Here is an 8,984-nt window from a genome sequence, read left to right on the forward strand (position 1 = left end):
GGGGAGGGAATATGATGAGGGGAGCAGGCACCAGGAGAAAGCAATAAGAATTCCTTCAAATGGGTAATTTTGGCCTGTTAAAATTCCCCTGAAAGATGCAGCTTCCTGGGAAGAATTACAAAGCCTTCCATCTTTCCCCCAGTCCACAATTTCCATCTTCCCCTTTCAAAATACAGCATTGGGAGAGAGAGCCTATTGGATAAGGTGCTGTGAGACCTAGGAGGCATCCCAGGCAAACAGCAGGCCAGACTGATTTCAACAGGTGCTAGGTTCCCTGCCATAGAACTCTGCACATCTGTTGAGAAAAGTCAATTTTCTTCCCTGGGAAAGTGAAGTGCTAGGATCTGAATTCATGGTTTCAAGGGCCCAAAGAATCCCAAAGCCTGAATTCCTAGAGTACAAAATCCAGACCTAAGTCTTTTATCCCTTTCCCTAAGGATGGGCCTGGTTCAATGTTTCACGCCATACACTGAAGCCTCACTTTCAGTACATGTTTCTGTTCTCAACATTCAATTCAACTGAGTGAGTTTAAACAATTCAACCAGGCAGATCCCAAAGTAATTTAGACCCAATTCTATATAGCGTCAGGGATGAGGGAGGTTGGTGACCAGCTCACTGGACTTGGTCCACCTAGAGGATGATATTCACTTCATTTTAAGAAGCACATTGATGAACTAACTTATGTCCAAAGGAGGGGACTGGAGGTCATGCTACAAGAGCAGAATGATACGGTAGGAACAGCATGGATTTGGGGTTCTTTAGATCACATCCGGGTTTTTCCACTTACTGCCAATGTGACTTTTGATCAGTCACAACTTCTCTGGACCTATTTCCTCATCTGTGAAACAAAGGGGCTAAACTAGGAATCTCCTAAGACTCCTTCTTGCTCTAATCTAAGATCCTACAAGCTGGTGGTTTTCATCATAGAGAAGATTCAGCAGGGACATGAAAGCAGTCTTTAATAATAATAATACCCGATGTTTCTTATTTCTTATTATTTTTAGAGACCAGGTCTTTCTATCTCCTTCCCCAGGCTACTCACATGTCCAATCCAACTACTGTTTGGCCTGGGACTTTTGACATGCTTTGTTTCTAACCTGGACTGACTTACTCCTCCTTAAGTAACCTTGTGGGTCTCACCCTACCCTCACAATAATGCTGGTTAGACACCTGACTTCTGAGACCACTATGGCTCAGGATTCCCGAGCTCCAGCCATCTACCCATCTCACCTTCACAGAGGCAGAGATTACTGGTGAGAGCCATCACACCTGGCACGACCTAATGTTTCAACGTGTCACGGAATTTAAGAACTGGAAGGAACTTTGGCAGCCATCTAATCCAGTCCATATTCAAAAGGAATTCACGCTGTAACATTCCAAATAAGCAATTTTCCAGGCTTTGCTCGAAGACCTCCAAGGAAGGAGATGATGCCAACTCTTGAGGAAGGCCATTCCATTTTGGGACACCTCTAAACTTCAGGAAGCTTTTTCCCCAAATCAAGCGTACATATGTCTCTTTTTGGCTTCCATCTAGTGCTCATTGTTCTTCCCTTTGGGGCTAAATATAAAGGAAGAAAGGGAATGAGTATTTATTATGCACCTACTATGTGTCAGGTGCTGTGCTAAACACTTATAGTTATCTTGTCTGATCCACACAACAACCCTGGGAAGTAGGTGCTATTATATCCCCATTGTACAGTTGAGTTGTGGTTGTGGTGGTTTGTCCTGTGTTCTTGAAGAGGGCCATGCCATCAGGGAGATGATGATGTGACTTACAATTGACTTTGATTTCAGTGAGGGAAGACTGTGCAAAGTCACCAGCCTTATTTTCTCCTCCAGAACCATCCGGGTCCAGTGGCCTGATACGATCAGGACAGTTGAGTAAACAGAGACAAATAGAAGTTGTGACTTGCCGAGCATCACTCTTTTTACTTAAGTGTCTGAGGCTGGATTTGAACTCAGATTCTCTGCAGGCCCAGTGCTCTATACACTGCCCCAGCTAGCTGCAAATCTGATCTCTCCTCCACATGACAGTCAGCCTTTCAAATATGTAGAGGCAGCTATCATGTCATCCCTTTGTCCTCTTTTCTCCAGGCCAAATGGGCCCTGTTCCTTCTTCATCTCATCCTTCTATATCATGGCCTCAGCACTTTTCCCCATCTTGGTTGCCTTCCTTTGACCACTCCTGTTGATCAAGGCATTTCTTAAATAGAGGTGTCCAGGACACCCAATGAGGTCTGACGATGGTAGTGGAACTATCACCTCCCTATTCTTGGGAGCAATGGGCTACAGTGGCTCCCTATTACCTCCAGGATCAAATAGGATCTCCTTTGTTTGGCATTTAGAACTCTTCATGACTTGGTCCCTTTCAACCTTTCCAGGCTTCTTACAACCCACTCTCCTCCACATACTCTACACTCTGATCTCCATATCTTCGCACTAACTACCCCTCATGACTTGAAGACTGTCACCTCTCAAGTTCCTAGACTTCTTCACAACACACCTCAAATCCCATCTATTTCAGGAGACCCTAGTGCCTTTCCACCTAACCTGATAGATTTATATCTTACATCTATCTAGGTGTATACATATTGTCTCCCCCATTAGAATGCAAGCTTATTGAGGGCAGAGACTGTTTTTGCCTTTCTTCATATGCCTAATGTTGAACACAGTGCTAGCACATGGCAAGTGTTTAATAAAGGCTTGGTGACTCGACTTGCTTATGCTCCTCCCAATGTGACCTTAGAGTACTCATACTCAGTCTCATCTGCAAAATGGGCACTTCAAGAGTCAATATGGACAATTCATGCAAAGTGCTCTGCAAACAGGAGCATGCATACCTTAAAATCCTTAGATCCTTTTTCAGAAAAAAAAAATGCTGCCTATGCCTTCTCCATGTTATACCTGTGAGGTTTATACTTAAGTATGACTTCACATTCATCTCTATTGAATTTTATCTTATTAGATTTAGTCCAATGCTCCAGCCTAAGATCCTTTTATATCCAGCCTTTTTATATCTACTCTGTTAGCTATTCTTCCCTTTTTTGCATCATTTCCAAATTTGGTAATTCCATCTATATCTTAACCACTTAACCACAAAATTCGTAAGAATTTTAGTCTTCCAATGAAGATCTCCTTCCCCAGGGAACCACTAACCACCACTCTTTGAATCTAGTCAACCAACCAGTCAGTTCTGAATCTTATCAAACTGTCTTATGGTCTAGTTCACATCTCTCCATCTTCTCCACAACAGTAGTTTGAGATACTTTAAATATTACTAAAGGTGACTCAGGAATAACATCTACCAGTTCTTTCAAGACCCAAGGATGTAGTTGATCTGGGCCAAGTGACTCGAGTTCATCAAAGGCAGATAGATACTTTCTGCGTCATTTATCTTGAGTAGCAACTCCGTGTTAATATTTTTGAAGGTCTTCAGGTTAAGTGACTTGCCCAGGGTCACAAAGCTAGTGAGTCTGGATTTGAATTCAGGTCCTCCTGACTCCAGGGCTACTGCTCTATCCACTGCACCATTTTATCCAGTGCACTGCACTGCACTGCCACCTTGTAATCCAATTTAAATGTGTCTCCTTTTCAGAGCAGAGGCAAAACAAGTATTAAGTATCTGTTTTTTCTCTGTCGTCTTCATAATCCATTTAAAACAATGCTCCCAATCTTACTTCTGAGTCTCCTTTTTCTCTTAGCACTTTTAAAAAGCCTCTATCGTCGTCCTTAGCTTTCCTTATCAACCTCAGCACATTCTAAATTTTTGCATTCTTGATCCTCTTTTTACAGGATTGTGTCACACTTGTATTCATCTTTGGTTGCCTATTCTTGCTTCCATTTTTTGAACATTTTCTTTTAAAATCTAAGTTGGTTGGTGAATTCCCTGAGCATATGTACCATTCTCTTCAGACAAATCTCTTTTCTCCTCTACTGGAATTACTTCCACTTGTGTCGTTAGAATTTCACTCCTGAGCATCTCCCAGCCCTTCTGGGCTGAATTCCTATGAACATTTTAGTCCATGAGATTCTATTTATCTTTCCTCTGAACTTTTAAAATTTATTTTCCCTAAATCTCGGTCACATGTCAGATCATGCTCAGATTTCCTCCCCTTCATCATAGACCCTAGAATGGAGTGGTCAGTTCTTTTCAATGTTCTAATCATTTCTACCCAGCAGCCAGTTCTTCCTGGTGAGGATCAGATACAGAATAGAATCCCCTCTTGTTGGTTCCTTCACCATTTGAAGGATGAAATTATCATCGAGGCAAGTCAAGAAGCTGTTAGCTACTTTGCTTTTGGCAGAGAGAGAGTTTTGGTAGATGTCTGGATTCTGGAGGTCCCCATCACCTCTGTATCATGCTTCTCTGCTAGATTAGTGATGTTTCTCAAACCCACCTATTTCCTGTCTAGGCCATCTGTAGTATGCTCCAATGACAAAATTACTTCTGTTTCTCCCTCTTCTGGTATTAACCCTTGCAGAGTGGTAAGGACTGGACTTATGATTTCATTGGTATAGGGATCTTCCAGGTGAAGAAACTCCATCTACCAACGAAGATCTATATTTTATCTGTATCTTACAGTAGTGGAAAGCTGCCCAGAGCCCTGAGAGGTTATGGGACTTTCTTAGGAACACACAGTCACTGTCTCAGAAGAGGAACCTGAACCCAGGCCAACCCTCCGACCTTTCTACCACGATATCTCCTAATGTATAGCACTTTTAAGATTGGAAACCACTTCACATATAGAGGGTGATCCAAAAGCCTTTGTGCAGTTTTAGGCGTTAATAGCTAAAAATTGCATTAGATTCTTGGGATACTCCATATTAGCTTACTGTAGTTTCATAACACCCCTATGAGGTAGGTAGTTCAAATAAGATTATCCTTCTTTTACTGATGAGAGAACTAAGGCTCAGAGAAATCAAGTGACTCATGCACGAGCACACAGCTAGGAAGTGATCAGACAGAGTTGGAATCCAGCTCTCCTTAGGGCAAGTCCAGCCCTCTATTCACCACCCTCAGAAGGTGCCTCAGAAGTATTTGGAGAAATGCCATGTGGAAGATTAGTGCTGCTTGGCCCCAGAGGGCAACTAGGAAATGTTTCTTGAATTTTAGTCATTGAACTAGGAGCAAAGAGTGGAAGCTATAAAGACAGTTTTAGGCTCAATGGGGCTTGACGACATGAAAAACTTGCTAACAACTAAAGCTATCCCTTAGGCTGCCTCCAGAAGTGGTTGGCTCCCCATGCCTGGAGACTGGGAGACCACTTGTTGGGGTTCTTTTGCAAATATTGTTAGATGACCACTGAGGTCCCTAAGGCCCTTTCCATCTCTGAGACTGTGAACTGAGCTCCCCCAAAGCTAACCTCTCTTACAGCCTTACATAGCATTTAGCAGGAAGAGCTTCATTAGCATAGTAACAGCAGAGTTGACAGGAGACAACAAGGGGGTGGCTTCCCTTTGCCCCTAAACTAGGCCAAACGAAGTTTGAATGATGGGGTTTTGGTGGGAAAGCTGGCCGTTACCCAAAGGAGGTGGAGGGAGGGAAGCTTTTTCATTAGATTCCTCATGAACAATAAGGTAGGCCTGCTCCTGGGGAGGTGACTAAAGACCCCACTCACAGAGAGCTGCTGCCACATTATGAGAAGAGACACACGCTTGCCAAGGAGATGTGCAAGGGAGGGTGGGAGTGGAGTAAACCCTGTCAAACCAAAATGGAGAGAGACTGTTGGGCATTAGAGGCAAAGAGTTCTCTAATCTAGCCAAGCAGCCCCTTTCCATGGCAAATGAAGCATTTCATGCACATCCCTCCTCTTCCCTTTCTCCAAACCGCGCTTCCTGTTGAGATCTTTTTAACTATGTGCCTTAATGACTACCAGTTTGAAAAGAAGGGGGAAACAGGGAAGAGACATTTAAAAGGAAGGAAGGCAAACAGAGGGAAAGTCAGGAAGTCACTTCCATTTTCCCAGTGATCTCAGTCCTGGCCATTCTGAAAGACCCTTGGGTAGGCAGAGAGCTTTTCTTATTCTGCTGGTATAGAAGATTCCCTAGGCTTAAGCAGAAAAATTAAAAACAACTGATCAAAACAAGACAGTCATAGTACTGCTTAAAACAGGAAGGTTTATTAAGGGCTCCCCCCAGGACAGCAGCAGCCAGTCTCCTGCCTCCTAAGAAAAGCAATTAGCACAAAATGCATGTCACACCTTAAGCCCCCACTCGCCACATGAGGCTTCTTCTTGACAAGCCCAGAAACTGTGCATCTTCCATTCTTTTAAAAGCGACTGTCACTGTCTGCAAGGCAGAGCCCACGTTGCCTTCCTAGAAAACAGAACAGTTAGAGAAGCATCCAGCTGCTTAACACAGAAAGGAAAATAACCAAGCTTCTTGGACTAGACAATATTTACGCCCAAGATGGGATAACTGGAGGAAGGCTTCGACTTCAATGTGGTTCTATATTCAGTTTCCAAGAATAACTTGCTCTCTTTACATTTAGGGAGGATACCTCTTAAAAAGCTTGGATGGTTAGGCCACCTCACAAAGACCACATTCATTTCCCTCCCTGCAAAAAGGGGCCTAACCAGACCCTGGCCAAATGCTCTAGCCACCCTGACCTTTAAGACTGGGACTGTTAGTAAGAGAGGGACTGTTTTGAAATGAGAAAGAAACACCTTGGAAAGAGTATGACAAGGCTAACTTACACCCTTAACTAATGCAAATTCTACTCCTCTAAGAACTTGCCAGTCCCCACCCCCCTCCAACTCTAGTTTTGTCATAGATACCAGCTTATCAGGGCATTTGATCTGACCTGCTTTCTCATGTTCCTCTAAGTACAGAGGAGGCATCATGGGGCAGTGGAAAAAGCACCCAGGAAAAGGAGTAGGGAGACCTTGCCTCTGCCATGGACTAGCTGCTTGACCTTGGGCAAGTCACAATCTCTTTAGTCATCTTTTTTCTATGTCTATAAGATGAGGGGGTGGACCAGATTAAAAGCCATTCCAGTTCTAAAAATGCACGATTCTATGATTCTTGGCTCTGCAATACATTACAAAGGAAAACATCCAGGTTTTTTGCCTGTTCCCCCCCTCCCCCCAGATATAAGCCCATGGCAGGAATCATTGTCTAAATAGGTGAGAGATAGCAAAAGTAGGGAAAAAAATAATAACCACATGAAGGTTTACTACAAACTTTGAAGGAACCCATATATCATCAAAGACCTGATTTTCCAAAGTGCTTTAGACTCAAAAGGACTATATTCCCACCTCTTTTTGTATCACCAGGGCTTAGCACAGTGCCTGGCCCATAGTAGGCACTCAATAAATGTTTTAACGACCGATTAAAATGGTAACAAATAGGCTAATAAGGAGTATGGAAAAAAAGGACACTCTAAGAATGTTTGGATGAATTCACATCACCTGGGCCAGAAGAACTCTATCTTCAGATACCAAAAGGACTGGAGGATGTGATTGCTGAGCCACTGTCAGTGATCACAGAGAAACCAGAGGGTGCTGAAGTACTGAAGGGTAAATGTTGTTGCAATTAAAAAAAAAAATAAAAAAGAGACCAGTCCATGAACTCTGGGCCAGTGAGCTTGACTTTGATTCCTTGCAAATTCTAAAACACAGAGTAATTAAAAAGTTAATGCATAAATAGAAGAGGAAGTAGCAGTCAAAGAAAACCAACATGAGCTTCATCAGGGGCAGGTCAACCAGGTTAACTTTATTTCTCCTTCCTCTTCTTTTAAATAGGTATTGACTAGTTTTGCTGATTTTTTTTTTCTCTCCCTTTTCTTAAAAAAAAAAATTCTGTTATACGAGATGGCTTTCTGGGAGAGAGGGATAAAGATATAGGGGAAATTTAGGCAATACAAAAACAAAAGATCAATAAATTAAAAAAACTGGTGAAAAGGTCAGACTCAAAGAATAATCATTAATGACTTAACATCAGCTCAAAAGCTTATCATTAGTGGAGTGCTTTAGGGATCTGTTTGGTTGGCCTGCTGCTACTGAATAATTTTATCAGTGATTTAGATAAAGATATAGATGGAATGTTTATCAAGTCTGTGGGTGACACAAACCTCGTAATGATCGCTAACACCTTTGGATGAGTCAGGATCCAAAAAGATTTTGAACTTAAATCTGGCTTCAGACACTTAACAAGTTGCATGACAAGTCAATCAACCTCTGTCTGCCTCAGTTTTGCCATCATTTAAAGGGGGATAATAATAGCACCATACCTCCCAGGGTTGTTGTGAGGATGAAATGAATTGCAAAGCCCTTAGCTCAGTGTCTGGAACACAGTAAGCACTCTATAAATGTTAACTGTTATTATGACAGCTAGGTGGCACAGTGGATAGAGCACTGTTCCTGAAGTCAGAAAAACTCATCTTGCTGAGTTCAAATCCGGCCTCGGACACTTACCCTGGGCAAGTCACTTGACCCTGTTTACCTCAGTTTCCTCATCTGTAAAATGAGCTGAAGAAGGAAATGGCAAGCAAACCACTCCAGTATCTCTGCCAAGAAAACCCTAAATGGGGTCACAAAGGGTCAGCAACACCAAATTATTAATATACAATAAAACATTTGGACAAATCTATTAAGATGAAGTTCAACAGGGATAAACGTTAACTTCTTACATTTGGGTTCAAAAAAATCAACTTCACCATTACAAGGTTAGAGAGACAAATCAGCTATTTATCTTGAGAGAGATCTGGCGGTTTTATGGACTGCAAGCTCAACAAGTCAACAGTATAATGACAGCCAAAAAAGCTAATGCAATCTCAGCCTGCAGAGAGGCAGAGCTTCTAGGAAGGAGGGAAGGGTCATATTGTAGCCTGCCCTGGTCAGACTACCACTTGAGCTGTGTGTTCTAGTCTAGTCTAGGCACTACAGTTTAGGAAGCTCTTGATAAGCTGAAGAACTGCTAAAGAACAACTAGAATTGCGCAGGCCCATGAGGCTTAATCTAAGGACTAATCAGAGTAAAGGGGGA

Source organism: Vombatus ursinus, unplaced genomic scaffold (assembly GCF_900497805.2).
Source record: "Vombatus ursinus unplaced genomic scaffold, bare-nosed wombat genome assembly UNPS02014179.1, whole genome shotgun sequence".
Taxonomy (NCBI): Eukaryota; Metazoa; Chordata; class Mammalia; order Diprotodontia; family Vombatidae; genus Vombatus; species Vombatus ursinus.